At 39.5% G+C, this 20,925-nt stretch overlaps 1 protein-coding gene and 1 non-coding gene across 4 annotated transcripts in view; both read left to right on the top strand.

The window, feature by feature from the left end:
- The window catches only part of LOC143669720 (endogenous retrovirus group K member 10 Gag polyprotein-like), a 73,170-nt gene that overhangs the window by 3,503 nt on the left and 48,742 nt on the right, over positions 1 to 20,925 (top strand). For all 3 annotated transcript variants that reach the window (XM_077144312.1, XM_077144313.1, XM_077144314.1), the window contains exon 2: positions 20,151 to 20,251. The gene's annotated coding sequence lies outside the window, so the exon portion shown is untranslated. The remainder of the gene's footprint in view (positions 1 to 20,150; positions 20,252 to 20,925) is intronic.
- Positions 10,081 to 10,187, top strand: LOC143670062 (U6 spliceosomal RNA). Its single transcript, XR_013169243.1, has one exon. It is a non-coding gene; the product is annotated as a U6 spliceosomal RNA (small nuclear RNA).

Genomic DNA, 20,925 nt, shown 5'->3' with positions numbered 1-20,925 from the left:
GCTCTGGAACTCAGGAAAGAAGTCTGGGTAGACAATTAGAGTTTATCAACAATATAAATGCCAGTTTAAGCTACGGCTCTGAGTAAACCCACTTGAAAGTTACTGAGCTCTTACTGTGTGCCAGACACTTCACACATCATTTAAATTCTCCTTGCTAGCCTGTGAAATAGGCACTGTAATTACTCCCATTTTTCAATTGAGGAAGCACCAAAAATGTAAAGTAACTGTCCAAGGTCCACCCACAGCCAGAAAGTGCAAGATGCCGACAGTGTGTCCAAGCTGGTCGCTGTTCTGCTGTGCTGCCTCCCAGAAGAGCTCGCAGAGGAAGAACAGACTAGGGCTGAGCCCAGAACCTCAGGAACCGACATTCGAGGGAGGGTGGAGAACCAAGAAGGAAACACACCAAAGGTAGCCAAACAAGTAGTAGAAACATTAGGAGAGTCTTGTCATGGAAGTCAAAGAAGGAGCATTGAAAGAAGAAGGGGGTTGCGTGGAAGGTCTCTGTGACAGCAGAGTTACGGGAGGAGGGCATGCAAACCCCAATGGGGGAGGAATGTCAGGGAAAGTGAAGGTCAGCAAAACCAAAGGCAGGTACCAGTCCTGAGGAAAATTAAACCTCTGGTCTCCATTTCTTTGAAACTGGAGCAAGTGGCATGAAATTCTGTAAAGGAAATGAGAGGCGTGTGTGCAATCGTCTTCGCACTTCCTCTGCATATATATCATCAAGTCTCCTGTGATGCTCGCTAATAATAGAGTTTGTTTGTGTGACTTAAATGTGTGGAAAAACATGAATATGGAGAGGAAAATGGAAACAACTCACCCTTTGCTCCATCTTTAAGAGCTGTTCATCTCCTGACCGCTTCTAGACAAAGAGTTCCAAGGCAAATCGATTTGCCCTGTATGGGTATCCTCTCTTTTCCTTTGTTTTACTCTTTTTTCTCCAGTGTTTCTAATATTTTTCATTTCCCTTATTGCGCTGCTCATTTTTCTCTTTGTATCTGAATTCGCAGTGACTCAAAATAATTCATTCATTCTTGTACTCAGCAATATTTAAGGGCACACACTCTGGCCCACTGTAGTACACGATAGTATACAGCACATCCTTGGTAACTGCCTAATAACCTCTGGATCATGTTCCTGGTCACTCAGGAAAGTTTCCCCCTAAGAAGCACATTTGCACTCTAGCTTCCAGGTGCTTTGGTGTGTTCTCAATCATTTACTTATTACTAGCTGGATTTCCCATTGTGTCTATGGAAAATTATTAAACATCACATTTTAAGATGTCTGCTGCTCTCCAACATCTTGTCCATTATAACAAGAGTTGCCTATTTGAGAAGACATTGAATTGTGAATTGCAAACCAAGGCCTGCAATTGGAGAGTCTTCCCTTTTGGCTTTATTGGGTTCTTGCATGTGGACCCTTAAGACATTTGTGTTATCTCCCACAATGGGCTGTTAATTACCCAGTCCTCTTATCTCTTTGAGGCAGCCCCTGGAGCCTTCCAAAGTGAACCTCCTATGTGGCACCTATTCTCCAGATTTCTAGAAAATACATCCAGTTATATTTTTATGTGATGCTCTAACAGCAACTAGCTAGATAATAGATCATTATCACTCATGTCCAGTCTGGCTTATTACAAATAGAAAATGTCCTTCAAAAACTAGTGATGGAACCAATTCATGAGTAGGGGGACATTTGATGTAGAACTTAAGCAATTAGGTTAAAAAATTGGCATTAATTTTGAAAAACCATCTGTTGAGTGTTCCCTAAAAAATCAAACGGTACCAACAAAAAAAATACTCATGAAGTATCAGAAGATATCTCAGATATGAATTGCTTCAGGTATTGGAAGTCTTAAGCTTGTGAACAAATAGGAACATATACCAACTCTTCCTCTGATTTCTACCTGGTTGTTCATGCGTAAGCCCTGACTTAGAGCAATCTGTTCCCCCATTCTACACATGACCCCTTTCTCTCATTTCCCTCTGGCTTAATGCCTTCTGGAATCTCCAGGGAGGCAGTGTGGGGCTAAGCAGCAGCTCGTTTCAACCTTCACAGTTCAGATTCTCCCAGGAGAGAAGGGCCTGCTTTATGTGAGTCTCCTCACCCAAAACAATTACACTAGTTGCAAACTAATTCACAGTATGCTTATTGAAATAATAATGAGCTACAGACAAAATTAATTTTCAAGATTACCTTTAAAAATATTTCAGCAATTAAAAAAAAACAACAAGCTATTTTAATAATAGCTTGTTTTATTAAAACAATTAAAAAAAAACAATTAAAAAAAAACACAAGCTATTTTAATAAAAAAACTCCCTTCAGAGTTCCTCTGAACTTGGAACACTTGTGTTTAGAATGGTTTTTTTTGCAACTGGCTTAAACAAGATACTCTCTATTACCCAGCTTAGATTTATACCACCGAAGTGAAACTTAGGAAAACAGACTCCAGCGAGGAGTCTCAGACGAGGCCCTGGAAGGGACAGCAGAAGTACCCAGGGGCTGTTGTATAAGATGTTGAACCAAAGTCACCACCAACACGGGAAGAGCAGTGCTTCCCAGTGGCCTTTGTGTGGAGTGCAGTTCCCGGGGGCCGGGGGTGGGGTGGGGGGTGTGAGTGTTGGCGGCGGCAGGGGATGACAGTAGGGGGTCTTCTTGATCAAAAGCTTTTCATGAACCCAGCAAGCACAGGCCTCTTTCCCTGGGAACAGAGAGGAAGGCACCCGCTGGGAGGGCTGTGATTTGTACAGCATTTATAGAGGTTGGGAGTGCCATGAGTAACAGGAGTTTTACATGGGATAGAAATCAAATCAGAAACATGAGCATGAGGAGAGAAGTGTGTCAAGGAAAACCATCCACTTTTAGGAGCCTAGGGATTATTTAGGATGAGTGATAATGTTAAAATGAAAATAAACTTTGGCAAGAAAAGAGGCCAAGGTAGAAAAGAACTTGAAAATAACTCCTTTAGTTTCTTGGCTGCCTATGTGGGGCATGTATTGGACTGGGAAAACGTAGAATCCCAGCAATGAAGTGACCTTTTGATTAACTGAAGATGACCCTCACTTGTGAAGCCTAGAGACACTGGAAGACTGAGGAAGTACGCCAACATGCGGTCTTTTTGCAGATCCTGAGCTATTGCCCTATGCTCCCGAAAGTTGTTTCACAGATAGAAGCATCTGGTAGGCTGATAATGATAACCATAATAACAATGATACTAGTAATAATGATGGCATTAACTGTCATTGCCAAGGATGCTAAATACTTTAAAATGTTGGCTCACTTATTCTTATACACTTAGAGATGGTTTTACAGATGGAGGTACTGAGCTCCGAAAGAGTAGGCAATTTGAGCAAAGTCACATGCTGATAAATAGTAGAGCTGAAAGTGGAAACCAAGGCCTATTCCAAAACTATTCCCATAGCCTCAATAAATAGTAAAAGGAATAGAATGAAAGACTGGAGATGCTAAAATAAAAATACTATTGAAAAAAATTTTTAGCCTGGATGACTTCTGGGGAAGAAGGCAGAGTAGGGAGCTCCAGGACTGAGTCCTTCCATCTATTAACTATTAACAGGCAGAAACTGCAACAGTGATTTTGAAACTCCAGGCCAGCAGAACCTCTATAGCATCCAGGGAAGAGTAGGAGGAAGAGGCTAATAAACTACGGTAAAAAACGGTATATTGCTCTCTGTGGTAGTTAGCTTCAGTTGTCAACTTGGCCAGGTGAAGGCGCCTAGTTCTGTTGCTGTGGACATGAGCCAATGGCATGTGAACCTCATCTGTTGCTGATTACATCTGCAGTTGGCTAGGAGGCGCGCCTGCTGCAATGAATTATGTTTGAGTTAATTGGCTGATGCTTAAATGAGAGAGCTCAATGTAGCACAGCCCAAGCAGCTCAGCATACCTCATCTCAGCACTCGCAGCTCAGCCCAGGCCTTTGGAGATGCAGAAAGGAATCACCCTGGGCAAAGTTGTTGGAACCTAGAGCCTGGAGAGAAGGCCAGCAGAGACCATCCTGCGCCTTCCCACATAAGAAAGAACTTCAGTGGAAAGTTAGCTGCCTCTCCTCTGAAGAACTAACAAAATAAATCCCTTTTTATTAAAAGCCAATCCATCTCTGGTGTGTTGCATTCTGGCAGCTAGCAAACTAGAACACTCTCTCTGTGCAGCAGCTACCAGCGCCTATTCCCCACTCTTGCAGCAGGCTGCCATAGGGTCCAGGCCCTGGCTAGCTCACTGATGACAGAAGGGGACATAAAAATCCCTTTCTCTAACAATAGGGGTGGGTACAACCAATCACTGATCCCAGCTTTTGATTAGTGAATTTGGATTGCTGGGGATGCAACTCTGAGGGCAGCTATTGTGCTATCCTGTCCTGGACAAGGGTTATGGCAGCTATTATTTCAGCCCATCTGTTCTAGTTTGCTAGCTGCCAGAATGCAATATACTAGAAACAGAATAGCTTTTAAAAAGAGGAATTTAATAAGTTGCTAGTTTATAGTTCTAAGGCTGAGAAAATGTCCTGATTAAAGCAAGTCTATAGAAATGTCCAATCAAAAGCATCCAGGGAAAGATACCTTGGTTCAAGAAGGCCGATGAAGTTCAGGGTTTCTCTCTCAAGTGAGAAGGCACATGGCGAACTCAGTCAGGGCTTCTCTCTCAGCTGGAAGGGCACATGGTGAACACAGCATCATCTGCTAGCTTTCTCTCCTGGCTTCCGGTTTCATGAAGCTCCCCAGGAGGCGTTTCCTACTTCATCTCCAAAGGTCGCTGGCTCGTGGACTCTCTGCTTCATGGTGCTGCAGCGTTCTCTGCTTTCTCTGAATCTCCTTTATTCTCCAAAATGTTTCCTCTTTTATAGAACTCCAGAAACTTATCAAGACCCACCCAAATGGATGGAGATATGCCTCCAGCTAATCCAGTGTAACAACCACTCTTGATTAAATCACGTCTCCAGGTAGATGACCTAATTACAGTTTCAAACATTCAATACTGAATAGAGATTAGAAGAAACAGCTGCCTTTACAAAATGGGATTAGGATTAAAACATGGTTTTTCTAGGGTCCATACATCATTTCAAACCAGTATACCATCACAGACAGGGGTGGAGGTGGTGGAGATTTAAAGACACAGCACTTCCTCAGGACTGCAGGGGACAGTTAGCTGAAAAGCTGCATTTGCTGGGCAGGCCAGGAAAGCTCCACTTTGGGGAGCTCATCAGGATCAGCCCTTCCTGATCCCCTCCCCAGGGCACTTTGAAGCCAGTCTGCACCCTCTTTGTGGGTTCCTGGCCCTAATTTGGCTTGGAAAGACTGAATTGGGAAAGTCCTCTCCCCCATGCCCCTCTTGCCAGAATTTACCCTCCAGGCAAAAGCAACTAGAGACGTTGAAAGGAGAGGAAAAACTACAGAGGTGGACAGCCTGGGACAAAAGCCTGCCAGCTTCAAATACCCAGGAGGGGAAGGTCTGTCTCCTGGGAAACAGAGGGAACAACCAGTCTTCTATAAACAGAGGAACTCAAGAACAATTATCAAGCAAAAGTTCAGGACAAGACAGAGGCCCAGTAAATCAGGGAAAACCCTGCACAATGCAACTGCCTTGGGCAGACCTTCCTGGTAGGAGGGCTGAAGTTCAAGAAAATGTCTGTATTATCACAGACTGGTTACAAAATCAAGAAACAGACACCTCAGGGAATAAATCCCAGAGTTAGCATTTGAAAATATTAAAATATACAATGTGCAACAAGAGTACATGACAAGGAGACAGGAAATGATGGCCCATCTGAAGGAAAAGAATAATACAGAAAACATCAATGAAAAACATGAGAATGGGGACATATCGAGAAAAGCCTTTTTAAAAATGATCTTAAAAATGCTCAAGGAGATGAAGGAAAGTACTGAGGAAGAACTAAAGGATATTGGGAAAATAATGAATGAACAATATAAGAGCCTAAGGAGAGAGATAGAAATGTTAAAAAGGAACCAAACGGGAAAAAATATGGAACTATTACCACCAGGGAAATCCCTGATACTGTGTCAAACTTTAGGGACACCCAAATCAATAGGCTGTACCCTTGATCATGAGGCTTACTCTTGTGAAGCTTATGTAGGAGGAGCAGAGAAGCTTAGCCTACCTATAGGTATGCCTAAGAGTTACTTCTGGAGGACCTCTTTTGTTGCTCAGATGTGGCCTCAGTCTCTCTAAGCCTAACTCCACAAGTGAAATCGTTGCCCTCCCCCCTACATAGGACATGACATCCAGGGGTGAAAGTCTCCCTCGCAGCGTGGGAGATGAATCCCAAGGATAAGTCTACCCTGGCACCATGGGATCAACAATTCCATGCTGATCAAAAGGCAGAAATGGAGTGTAAATAATAAAGTATCAGTAGCAGAGAGAGTTCAGATAGAGTCGAGAGGCTACTCTGGAGGCTGTTCTTATGCAAGCTTCAGTTAGACCTTGCTACCTATCATAACCTGCCAACCCCCAACCAGGACCATTCCAACCAATCCTAAAGAACACGTAGGACAATATATAAGATTCAAATGGAGGCCTGGAACCCTCAGTAGTATATGGACAGGGAGATGGGGACAAGGAAGTAAGCCAAGCCACATTCCTTAAATGCACTAAACCCACACATCCTGCCTCTATCCTGCAACTGAATCCCATCACCTGCCCCCCCCCACCATGCTCTGGCACCCCCGCTCTGACCCACTCTCCACTTTCTGGTGTATCTCTGCCCCACATCCCCACAGATAGAGTCGGGAGGCTACTCTGTAGGTCACTCTTAAAGCAAGCTTCAGTTAGACATTGCTACCTATCATAACTTGCCAACCCCCCACCAAAACCATTCCTGCCAATCTTAAAGAACACCTAGGGCATTATATAAGATTCTACAAAGGTTCCACACACTAGGGTAATTTTCTAGAAATCTATAACCTCCAGATGGATCCCTGGACCAGATAAGTCTTGAAACCTAGAGGGCCAACCACTCCAGAACATCAGCTAGTTCCAAATCCCTACCCCATATTATTGGCAGCCATTCCAACATGAAAAAGTTAGAATGGGCATAGTCCAAATACCCCGAAAGAGTGGGATAGAAAGATTAAAGGTGATGGTGGAGTTATACAGGGAAAATAGGGTTTAACAAATGAGTCTGATTGCTGAATCATTGTATTGATATCACTTTTAGTCTCCAGTATCTTAAAGCAGCTAGAAGTAAAAACCTAAAGTTGTGGAATTGTAACCCATACCAACCTCTGAAATATGTTCTACAACTAATTGTTATGCTGTGCTTTGAAATGTATTACTTTTTTGTCTATATGTTATTTTTCACAAAAAAGAAAAAAAGTTGATTGTGATGATAAAAAATATTTATGCCTTCTAGCTTCCAATGTTCTGGAGCTGCTAGAAGGAAAAATCTGAGATGATGGTGTGGTAGCCCATGACAGATTCTAGGATCCGTCCTATAACTACTTGTCGAAGAATGCTTTGAAAATTATTGCTTTTTTTTCTTTCTTTGCTTTGAATATATGTTATATTATATAATAAAGGAAGTTTTTTTAAAAAAGGAACCAAACAGAACTAATGGGGTTAAAAACCACAATACCCCAAATGAAAAATGCCCAAGAGGGTTTCAAGAGCAGATTGGATGTTAAAATAAATTTGATTAAATGCTAGTGATCAATGAAAGGCAGGGGCAAGGGGTATGGTATGTATGAATTTTTTTCTGTTGTCTTTTTATTTCTTTTTCTGAATTAATGCAAATGTTCTAAGAAATGATCATGATGATGAATATGCAGCTATGTGATGATATTGTGAATTACTGATTATATATGTAAAATGGAATGATCATAAGTTAAGAATGTTTACACTTGTTTGTTGCTATATATTTTTTTAATTTAATAAATTAATTAAAAAAAGAGCAGATTGGAATTGACAGTAGAAAGAATCGGTGAACTTGGAGACAAAACATTTGAAATGAATCAGGCTAAGGAGCAGAAAGAAAAAAATATATCAAAAGTGAAAATAGCTTATGACAGCTATGAGACATCATCAGGTGCACCAGTGTAAGTATTATGGGAGTCCCAGAGGGGAAGAAAGAGGGAAAAGTGCAGAAGGAATAGTCAAAGAAATTATGACAGGGAACTTACAAATACAAGCAAAAGACATGAATATGCACATCCGAAAAGCTCAGAGAACACTATACAGGATGAACTTTAAGAAAAATACATCTGGACATGTAGAGATTACACTATCAACTGCAAAAGGCAAGGAGAGACTTCTGAAAGCTGCAAGAGAAATGTAATTCTATGGTAAAGGGAGTCCAATTAAATTGAGTGCTGATTTCTTGTCAGAAACGAAGAGGCAAGGCAGTGGGTTGAAATACTTAAAGTGCTGAAAGAAAACAACTTCCAGTCAAGAATTTTATATCTGGTGAGACTCTTTTTCAAAAGAGAGAGAGATGAAGACATTCTCAGATAAACAGAAGCTGAAGAAGCTCATCACCGCCAGATCTGCCCTACAAACAATGCTAAACGGATTTCTTTAGATTGAAAGGAAAGGACACCAGATCATGGTTCAAAGCAGCATAAAGAAATAAAGACTTGTGGTAAAGGTAACCATTTGGATAATTATAAATGCTAGTAGTATTGTATTATATCGTTTGGTATGTAGCTCCACTTCGTATTTCCTACAGGTGCTACAATTCAGGTGCCTAGAAAGTAATGATAAATCTATGGTTTTGGATATACAATGTACAAAGATATAAGTGGTAACAAGTTCTTAAAAAATGGTGGGGGGACAGAGGGATATAGGTAAAGTATATATATATATATGTATATACTTGCTATTAAAGTTAAGTTGTATCAAACCAAACATTATTGTTATATATTTAGGATTTAAAAATTTAACCCCATGGTAACCTCAAGGAAAATAGATGAAACATACCCCCAGAGAGAAATGAGAAGGCACTCAGTGTGGTACAACACACAAAAAGGCAAATAAATACAAAAGTAGGCATCAACAGAAGTAAGGGGCAAAAAAGCTATAAGACTTACAAAGGCTAAATAACAAAATGGCAGATGGAATTCCTGTATTATCAGGAGTGATTTTAAAAGTAATTGGATTAAGGTGTAAATCTCCCTGGCAACATGAGACAGAAATCCCGGGATGAGATGGGACCCAGCATCAAGGGATTGAAAAAATGTTCTTCATCAAAAGGGGGAAGAGAGAAATGAGAAAAAATAAAGTGTCAGTGGCTGAGAGATTTCAAACAGAGTCAAGAGGTTATCCTGGAGGTTATTCTTATGCATTATATAAATAACCCCTTTTTAGTTTATGATATATTGGAGTGGCTAGAGGGAAGTATCTGAAATTGTAGAGCTGTGTTCCAGTAGCCTTGTTTCTTGAAAATGATTGTATGAAGATATAATGTTTACAAAGTAACTGTGTGATTGTGAAAACCTTGTGTCTGATGCTTCCTTAATCTAGGGTTTGGAAAAATGAGTAAAAAATACGGATAAAAAATAAACAAATAATAGGGGTAACAAAGGTTAAAATAAACTGGGTGGATGGAAATACTAGTGGTCAATGAGAGGGAGGGGTAAGGTGTATAGTATGTATGAGTTTTTTCTTTTTCCTTTTTTACTTCTTTTTCTGGGGTGATGCAAATGTTCAAAAAAATTATCCTAGTCATGAATGCACAACTATGTGATGATATTGTGATAATGTACTGAATGTGTGTATGTTAAGAATATTTATATGTTGCTTTATCAAAAAAAAGTATTTTTTTAAAGTAATTGGATTAAACTCTCCAGTGAAAAGGCAGAGATTGGCAAAATTGATTTTAAATGCATGAACCAATCATACACTATTTACTAGAGACTCACCTTAAATTCAAAGACACAGGGCAAGCCACAGTGGCTCAGCAGGCAGAATTCTTGCCTGCCATGCCAGAGACCTGGGTTCGATTCCTTGTGCCTACCCATTCCCCCCCAAAAAAATTCGAAGACACAAATAGGTTGAAAGTGAAAGGATGGAAAAAATATATACCATGCAAATAGTAACCGAAAGAGAGCTGGTGTGCTTACTTCAGCAGCACATATACTAAAATTGGAACGATACAGAGAAGATTAGCATGGCCCCTGCGCAAGGATGACATGCAAATTTGTGAAGCATTTCATATTTTTAAAAAAAAAATTTTAAAAAAGAGAGCTGGCATGCTATGCTTATATCAGATAAAATAGACTTTATGTCAAAAATGGCTACAAGAGACAAAGGTGGTCATTCTTTACTGATAAGGGTGGCAATTCAACAGGAAGAAAGAATAATTATACATATATATATGCACCTAACAGCAGAGCTGCAAGATATATGAAGCAAATACTGAAATATTTGAAGGGAGAAATTGATGGTTATACATTAATAGTAAGAGATGTTAACATGACATTCTCAATAATGGATAGAACATCTAGTCAGAAGATCAATGAGGAAGTACAGAACTTGAATAATACATTAAACCAACTAGACCTAACAGACATGTATAGAACACTGCACCCAACGAAAACAGAAACACAGCCTTCTTGAGTGCACATGGATCACTCTCCAGGATAGACCATATGTTGGGTCACAAAACAAGTGTCAATAAATGTAAAAATATTAAATTCATACAGTATATATTCTCTATCCACAATGGAATGAGGCTAGAAATCAATGACAGTGGGGGAAATGGAAAATTCACAAATATGTGGAAATGAAACAACACACCCTTAAGCAACCAATGGGTTAATGGGGGAAATAAGAAGCAAAATAAGGAAATATCTTGAGGTGAATAAAAATGAAAATACAGCATACCAAAGCATGTGGTATGTAGTGAAGGCAGTGTTGAGAAGGAAATTTATATCCTTGATTGCTCACATTAAAAAAGAAGAGAGAATTCAAAATCTAACCTCAAAACTGGAAGAACTAGAAAAAGAAGAGCAAACTAAACCCAAAGCAAGTAGAAGGAAGGAAATAACAAATATTAGAGCAAAGGTAAATAGAAAAAACAATAGAGAGAATCAACAGAACCAAAAGTTGCTTTTTTGACAGGAACGATAAAATTGACAAATTTTAGCTAGACTGACAAAGAAAACAAGAGAGAAGACACAAAAAGCAAAAATCAGAAGTGAAAAGGGGGGCATTACTACTGACCTGCTGAAATAAAAAGGAACATATGATCAACAACTATATATATCAATAAATTAGATAACCTATGTGAAATGGACAAATTATTAGAAACACACAAATTATCTGCACTGAACCAAGAAGAAATATAAAACCTCAACAAATCAATTACTAGTAAAAAAAATTGAATCAGTTATCAAAAACCTCCCAATAAAGAAAAGTCCAGAACCAGATGGCTTCACCCAAGAACTCTACCAAATATTCCAAAAATACTTGACTCTCCCAATTCTATTCAAACTCTTCCAAAAACTGGAAAAGGATGGGACATTCCCTAACTCATTCTATGAGGCCAACATCACTGTCATACCAAAACCAAATAAAGATACACAAGAAAACTACAGACCATCATCTCTAATGAATATAGATGCAAAAATCCTCAACAAAATATTGGCACACCAAATCCAACTGCATATTAAAGTAATTAATACCATGATTGAGTGGGATTTATCACTGGTATGCAAGGTTGATTCAACATAAGAAAATCAATTAATGTAATGTACCATAATAACTGAATGAAGGAAAAAAAAACACATAATCATCTCAATTGATACAGTAAAGGCATTGGAGAAAATACAGTACCATTTCTTGATAAAAACACTTAGAAGACTAGGAATAGAGGAAATGTCCTCAACATAATAAAGGGCATATATGAAAATCCCACAGTTAACATCCTACTTAGTGATGATAGACTGAAAGCTTTTCCTCTAAGATCAGGAATTGGAGAAGTATTCCTACTGTCACCACTGTTGTTCAACATTCTACTGGAAGTCCTTGCCAGAGCAATTAGGCAAGAAAAAGAAATAGAAGGCATCTAAGTTAGAAAAGAAGAAGTAAATCTTTGCATATTTGCAAATGGTATGGTCCTATATACAGAAAACCCTGAAAATCCACCACAAAGGTCCTAGAGCAAGAGAAAAATGAATTCAGCAAAGTGGCAGGGTACAAGATCAACACTCCCAAATCAGTAGTGTTCTACATACAAGCAATGAACAATCAGAAGAAGAAATCAAGGAAAGGATTCCATTCACAGTAACAACTACAAGAATCAAATATCTAGGAATAAATCTAACCAAGGATGTAAAGGACTTCTACCTAGAACTACAAAACATTGTTAAAAGAAATGAAAGAGGACCTAAACAAATGGAAGAACATTTCATATTCATAGATTGGAAGACTAAATATTAAGATGTCAATCCTACCCAAAGTAAATTATAGATTCATTGTAATCCCAATCAAAATTCCAACAACTTCTTTGCAGAAAAGGAAAAGCCAGTCTTCAAATTTATATTGAAAGATAGGGAACCCTGGATAGCTAAAGCCATCTTGAAAAAGAAGAACGAAGTTGGAAGACTCACACTTCCAAATCTTAAAGCATATTACAAAGCCACAGTAATCAAAACGGCATGGTACTGGCACAAGGACAGACATATAGACCAAGGAATTGAATTGAGAGCTTGAAATTAAGCCTCACATTTATGCCCAACTTCTTTTCGACAAGGAAACAAAAGACCACCAAATTGGGACGAATAGCCTCTTCAACATGGTGCTGGGAAATGTGGATCTCCAATTGCCAAAAAAAAAAAGGAGGGCCCGTACCTCAAACCATATACAAAAATCAACTCAAAGTGGATGAAAAACTTTCGTGTAAAAGCTAGAACTATCAAACTCCTAGAAAAAAATGTAAGGAAGCGTCTTTACAAACTTTTGTTAGGCAATGGTTTCTTAGACTTTACACCCCAAACACAAACAACAAAAGAAAAAAATAGATAAATGGGACCTCATCAAAATTAAAAACGTTTATTCCTCAAAGGACTTCATCTGAAAGTAAAATGACATCACACACAATGAAAGAAAATATTTGGAAACCACATATCCAAAAAAGGACTAATATCCAGAATATATAAAGAAATCCTTCAACTTAACAACAAAAAACATGGAGCCCAATTAAAATATGGGCAAAAGATTTGAACAGACAGCTGTCCAAAGAAGACATACAGATGGCCAGAAAGGACATGAAAAGATGCACAACACCATTAGCTATCAGGGAATTGCAAATCAAAACCACAATGAAATGGCATTTCACACCATTAGAATGGCTATTTAAAAAACAGAGAGGATGCAGAGAAATAGGAATACTCATTCATTGTTGGTGCCATGTAAGATGCTGCAACCACCATCCTGAGGGCACCCACCCCTCGCCCGGGGTTCTCCATGCACCCAGCATCCTGTATATCATGCCGTGTGCCCACAGAGTGGACCTGGAAAAAAGGATGGTGCCAGGCTCGGGCTGGAGCTGCTGCTTTGGGCACTGCTCTTACACAGATTTAGTCACATCAGACAACTGCCATAATGTTTTCAAGTCACTCCCCCCAGAATACCTCGGCTGCCCCAAGTCCAGCGAATGCCAACATCCCAGAATGTGGCAGCGTCCTGCAGTCCACGTGGTCTCACTCTTTCTTTTACATCTCTACTGTTAAAAGACTTAGGCCAAGAAACACCTGTGCAGTTCCATCTTCTGAGCCCAATCCAAATGGCATCTAAAATCCAGGGTGGCGAGGAGAAGACAAATCCTCATTGAATCTGCTGGTTCCACAACAAAATGTTGAGCATCCTAAATTTGACAGGTTTGAAGACCACATGAAGGATTTGACTAGATGATGAGTGCCCATGTTAAGTCTGCTGGAGTTTCATGTAGATGATGAGGAGAAACAGCATCCAAAATAAAGAATGATTTCCTTAAATGTGGCTGAAGAAATATGGACACTTAGAACTTTGCCTTGAAAAACAAATAGATTTTATCTTATCTAGAGAGTACTAGAGATTCTGTTTTCATTAGGTACATTAAATATATAGGGCTATGAAATGATTAATAATATAAAAGCTTTCATGATTCTATTTATATGTACATTAGAAAAGAACCTCCAGGTGTTAATATAAATTCTCCACGTATTGTTTCACCAATACTAATTTAATGCTGATAAAACTCTAGATAAAAGTTTTGCAATGTTAAGCTATTACTGCTCTCTTGGGAACGCAACTCTTATTTCTGAAGCTTTGGATGTGACATTGTCTTTGACTTTTTATGTAGTAATTGATATGTGCCAGTACAATGATGTATTGGAATCTATCCCCCAGTGCAATCATAAATGAATAAACCTTGCTTATACAGTTATAAAATCAAATGGTAGGCATTTCCCACACATTCCTATCCGACAACCACACTGGATTTATTTAGCTAAAGAGCAGAAGTACATCAACCTCAACCAATTTCAAAATGCTGCTTTTTTGTTTCTGCAGTTGTTGAATGCTTTTTACAATTTAATAAGTGATCTGTTTTGAAAGTAGAATTGACAGGTCTGGAAATTTTAAAGGCAAATGTGAAAGAGCCTAAAATAATGTAAATCTAGAATTTGGGAAGTGAAGGCTGGAACGGATCCTGCATTAATTTCACAAAAACTTGTATACTCTCTCTGTAAATATTTTTTTTTAACTTTATGAATCAGAATAGCCACGTTTGGAACATTTTCTGAATCAGTTATTATTTTATATAGTTAAAACTTGGTCCTAAGTTTAAAGTTGGCTTGATTCTGGAAAGTAAATCTTTTACCACTGACTCAATGCACAGAAACCTATTTAAAAATAGACACTCCATGAAGTTTTTTTTTCACATGGTCACACACTGATGCTTAGATGTTCCAGTATTTAATATGGCTACAGTAGTCTTGACAGCCGGTCATTTTTCCCCATCTTTAGAAACTTTATATGGGAACAACCAGATCCAACAGATCTCAAGCTACTGTGTGTGTGAATGAACACTCCCTTTTGCTTCATATCTGAATGCTATACATCGGTTTTAGATTGTAGATTGTGTTGTGTATTTATGCTTTGATTCATAGTAACTTCTCATGTTATGGAATTTGTTTGCATTGGACATAAACTGTAAATGAAACATGGTTGAAAGAGCCAGTACAAAACAATAACAAAAACAAAATAAAGGAATGGTTTAGATTGACATGAGATTGTATAAATGGGAACAGAATAAAAATTTTTAAAACATCATGGAACTTCACTACACAAACAGTGAAACCTAAGTTAAATCCTAGACTTTAAGTAAATAGTATCATTTTTTAAATGCGGTATCATCTATTTATTGTAGCAAATGTGCCACACCAATGCAAAGTGATGTGGTTCATGGGAATCCTGTGTCTTATGCATAATTGTTCTATAAACCCACCTCTCTAATTAAAAAAGAAAATCTGTAGCCCACAATTTGAACTTAAATGAACAGACAATCTTTCTGAATCATAGAGCAAGCCATGATGTACTTAATGTGTCTCCTCAATCTATTTTCTGATAATACTTGGCTTGAAACAGTTCTTATCTGGACACTTAAAAACTTAATTCAGCTGAATGAAATTGCCTAAAAGGCGAATATGGAAATTTGCAAAAATGTCCTGTGGGCATGTCCTCCTAAACACTTTTTCTAAATGGTTGTAATTCTAGGAGTAAATTATAGTGCCAGGCTCTCAGTAAACGCTGGAAGGAAGGGAGGGAGGGAGGAGGAAGAAAGAAAGTTCTTGGGTGGAGAATAGATTCTTGAGGACTATTTGTCCTTCACAATGATTCGCGGAGGGCCTGCTGTGGTCAGTGGTTGATGCTGAAGCGGCATTAAGCACCAGAGGTCAGCAGCTGGCCCCGCCGCTTCCTCCAGGTCTTCTCCAAGATGTGAGCTCTGGGCAGCCTAGGCTAAGTCCTGTAAATCTCCGGTGCTTTCACTTGTAAAATAAGGGGTTTGGTTGATGAGCTTTGTGGTGCCTTACATTTCTTTCCCATTTCCTATGGGTTTATGTTTTCCAATATATTTTTAAATAAATTATTATTTTTGAACAGTATCGATTTACAGAAAAATTATGAACATGGCACCCAGACTTCCTAGATGCGTCATACCTAATTTCCCCCAGTATTAAGGTCTTTACATTAGTATCGTACGTTTGTTACAATTAATGAATCAGTACCGATACATTGTTATCGACTGAAGCCCAGACTTCATTCCAATTTCCTGGGTTTTTACCTAGCGTCCGTTTCTTGTTCCAGAATCCCATCCAAGACTCCCTTCTGTCTCAGGTCCCCTTAGGCTCCTTGTGGCTGGGATAGTTCCCCAGATTTTCCTTGCTTTTGTTGATCTTGACAGTTTTGAGGCATACTAGTCAGGTCTTTTGTAGAAAGACTGGGACTTGCCTGATGTGTGTGCTATCATTAAACCTGGGGTATGTGTTTTTGAGAGGAAGAGCACAGAGATAAAGTACCATTTTTTTCCCCTAACAGTGGTACATGCAATCACCCGACTTACAGCTGCTGACACAAGTCTTAATTGCCAGCTGCGGGAGCGCTTGCAGGATTCTCCCCAGTGCCCTGCCCTGTGTTCTCTGGAAGGAAGTTCCTTGGTGGCCCACACTTAAGGAGCGGGGAGTTATGCTCACCTCCGGAAGAACAGAGTAGCCGCATTAACTATTTGGATTTCTTCTGCGCAGGAGATTTGCCTATTTATGCTCATGTATGATAGCAGTATGGACTCTCGGGTATTTATTTTATACTATGGATTATAGTCTAATAATATTTCAAAAATTTTGTTTCTCAAATTATTTCATCTTTGGCCACTGGGAGTTCTTTCAGTTGGCTTCTGATCCATTTGACATACCCCAACAAGGTGTATTGTGTATTGTGTGTATGTGTGTGTGTGTGTGTGTGTGTGTGTGTGTGTGCGTGAACTCCTTATTTCTGTCACTCTAAGATGCTGCAGGCCCATCCTGGTTATTTCCTGCCCCAGTCCTTGAACCAGTCATTTTTCCAAGGAACCCTGGTTCCTTTTACTGTAGCGTGACATTAAAAACCAGGATCTGGGTAGGAGTGTGCTCAGTGCTGCTGGTGTGTCAGTGCTTGCAGGTCCTCCCAGCTGACAGAGCAAGGACATATGTGTGTGTTTACTCACCCGTGTATATGCACATCTAGAAATATTCCGATATATAACCGTCTATATCTATATCAAGTTAGTCATGTATTCATATCGATATCTCTAACTCGAATCCACTACCACATGGGTCATGCTGGCCTCGTCCCCATGCTTTCCTGTCATCTCTCCCTCCAGCAGTGAGAAACCTGTCTCCCCCCATTCTGCCATTTACCGAACTGTCAGTTTCGGTTTGTATGGATAACTACCGAAGTTATTATCCCGTATCCCTTTGGAAAACAACGTTATCAACTAGAATAAGTGTTTACATACAGTGTCCTTTGCCCTTAGTTTTACATACTCCACTCATTTCCAAATTAGGTCAGTACCACCTAAAATCTAGGCCTACCCACGGACACACACACTTCGGTAAGGTTGTTTCACGCAGTTGCAGTACAGTTAGATTGTTCTTCATATTCCGCCTTCCGTCTTAGGGTCCCCAAACCTAAATAGTTTTATTAAATTTTCATACATTAAGGTTCACTCTGTGCTGTAAAGTTTTATGGGTATTGACAAATGCATAGTGTTATGTATTCAACAACATTATCATACGGAATAGTCTCAACACCCTAAACAAACACCTCCTGTGTTTCACTTATTCAACCCACCCATCATACCTTAGTAACCAGTGATATTTTTACCGTTGCTACAGTTTTACCTCATCTAGGATGTCACATAATTAGAGTCATACAATATGTAGCCTTTTTATCTTTCTTTCTTTCACTTAGAAATACACATTTAAGTTTCTTTTTGTAATATTCCATTAAATGGATGTAATACAATTTGTTTACCTATTCATTCACCTATTGAAAGACATGCTGGTGGCATCCAGTTTTAACAAATATGAATAAAGCAGCTATAAACATTTGTGTGTGAGTATTGTGTAGACACCCATTTTGAAATCAGTCAGTATCTGTTTCAACATTTTTTTTTAGGAATTAACTACACCTTGTTGTTTTGCAATTATCTAGTCTTTATATGGCTTCTCAAATAAAACTATTTAGAAAATAATAAACGCTTTCTATAATTAATCTGCTCAGAATCAGGCACTATTTTTTAGAAAAGAATAAGCAAAGAACCCTTAATTATTTTATGGAAATAAACGTTAAATGTAGGGCAATTTAGCTATTTACATTTAATGTTCTTTGAAATATGAGCAGACCTGCGGTCTGCTGAGGCCATTTCATTTACATTGCAAACAGGGAAATTTATAGGTGTTAAATTAGCTGTAAAAGTGTTCCTTTATTGCTCCCTTACTACAATAAAACAAATGAAAAATTATACCTTTGGAAATCCAACACAGTATTAGATAACTAAAACCAGCTCCCTTTATGTGTATACATATCAGATAGGACACATGAAATGTGAAGAAATTGTAAGCAATGGAAATATTTTCCCTGGATATTTCATCTCTGAATACATGATAAGTTTTACATAAAGTCCTATTAAAACATAACTTGCTATTCCATAGGATGTGGGTATAGATTTTGGTGGGAGACAAATATGTCCACTGAAACTCTAAAACATAGTAATAATTCTACAGAAGAGAAAACAAAACAAAAGAAAAATCCCCACCTTTCTATATCAAAGTGCCTATCAAATGACACATTAAGCTTTGTCTTTCATCCTAGCATACCAAAGAGGGCTCCTTCTTTGGGAATGAATAAACAAAAATTGCCCCTGGATTGTTACCACCTTACTGAATTTTTACAATTTGGGTGATGTGTGTTGAGTGGCCCCGTATAAAATATCTTGACATGAGAAAGCTTTAAAACTGTATGCTATGGGTCACTTTGCGTTCTAAATTTCTTGACATAAAATGTTTGAGAAAATGGAGAAGGACAAGTACCAGTGAGAAGGAGGGGCTTAAGAATGTTGTACTAGTTCAACATATTTCTACTTTACATATAAATTATGCCCTTTTAGTGTCGGAAAACTAATGAGTCTAAAGCCATGTCAGCAAGTACTGAGATTTTTCTTCCCTGAACTTAACAACTCAGTGATTTCCCAGCTAGGAGCCTGCCTCCCTGAGAGGAGAGGACTGGTTCACAGAGAAGCCTGGAGAGTTTTAGGACTTCAATTCAGTAGAAGGAATTCAGGAGAGAATTCCTGGGAGTCTGAATCTTTTGGAAGCAGACCAGGCATTATGATGCATTAGATGGGAAAATGTGTATATAAGAGCCCATGCTCTTTTTTTTCAATTTCAAAGTACATCGCAACAATTAGTTGTAGTGCAGATTTCAGAGTTTGGTATGGGTTATAAGTACACAATTTTAGGTTTTTATTTCTAGCTGCTCTAAGATACTGGAGACTAAAAAATCATACTGATTCAGCACTCATACTCGTTTGTTAAACCCGACCTTCTCTGTATAACTCCACCATCATCTTTGATCTTTCTCCCACTTTTTAGGAGTATTTGGACTCTGCCCATTCTAACTTTTTCATGTTGGAAGGGTTGTCGGTAATATGGGATGGAGAAGGTTCGGGAAAGATTGGCCCCTTTGCACTTCAGGACTTATCTGGCCCAGGGACCCATCTGGAGGTTGTAGGTTCTGTAAAGTTACCCTAGTACATGGCACCTTTGTAGAATCTTATATATTGTCCTAGATGTTCTTTAGGATTTGAGCTCATGCTCACATACCACATTATATTAGTGAAACTCTTCTGCCTCTCCCTCTATTGCCCCTTCCTCCATTTGATAGGCGCCCCTCAGATGCTTCATTGCCTCCAATATCCTAAAATGTTTGCTGCCATGAAAAAGTATAAGTGCTAAGTTCCATTCCTTTCCACATCTTAACTGTCTCTCAAATGGGAAGAAATATGATAAATCACTTGGGCCAGAATACTTACAATAGATGGTTTTTAAGTATCCTCACTTCCCAGAAGCATTCCTAATGCTTTGAAACCTGATTTATTTTAGCTGGAGAAGCCAGGACGCGGCCCACCCGTCCCCACCGTCCCCCGAGGAGGAAGACGCCTTCTTGAACAGTTCCCCGAATGCCCTTACTTAACCAATACCAGGTGAGTAGACACAGTCAACTTTGGGGAAAGGACATTTTGAGGCCGTACCAAAGTTGCTTCTCCTAGTGCCTCTGGTTTGACGAATCCAGTCCCCGTGGGCCACAGGGTGGCGAGGAGAGAAGGGATCCACTCGCCCCTTCCCCTTTTCCGACTCGGTCTAGTGAGAACTCTGCAGAGCTGACAGGACCGTGCGGAGGTCGGCCCAAGCGAAAACACTAAAGATCCCCCAAGGAGGCAGAGGGAATCTGGCCCAATGATGTAGGCTCATCACCAAGGCCTAGGGGTAGTGGGGCAGCTGGCTCGAGAACCAGCGTGTGGCTGCAGCTAAACACCCAGCCGCCTCGGGAAAGCTGTCACGGGATCAGTGGCCGACTGTGTCCAAGTGCCGAGTGCCACCCTGTCCAAGGGCCTGCGGCAGCAAGGACGTCCTCACAGCAATGGACAAGGACATGCTGGGCCTGTGGCAACTCGTTCCCTATAGCAGCACCATGCAGAAGCAATGATCAAAACCAGAACCCATTGTGGACTGGTGGATTCTCTCTACATGGGATATTGAAATGAGACTAATCCCTTTGGACTAAGTCCCCAGGGTTCCTGGACAATCTGGGGAGTGGGGAGTCCTTAAGAGAGACATGCTGAGTTATCTACAGTCTGGAATATTGGAGACATGAACA

The sequence above is a fragment of the Tamandua tetradactyla genome, chromosome 26 (genome assembly GCF_023851605.1).
Source record: "Tamandua tetradactyla isolate mTamTet1 chromosome 26, mTamTet1.pri, whole genome shotgun sequence".
Classification (NCBI taxonomy): Eukaryota; Metazoa; Chordata; class Mammalia; order Pilosa; family Myrmecophagidae; genus Tamandua; species Tamandua tetradactyla.
The sequence above is the reverse complement of the archived record's forward strand: the minus strand, read 5'-3'. Positions and strand labels throughout refer to the sequence as shown.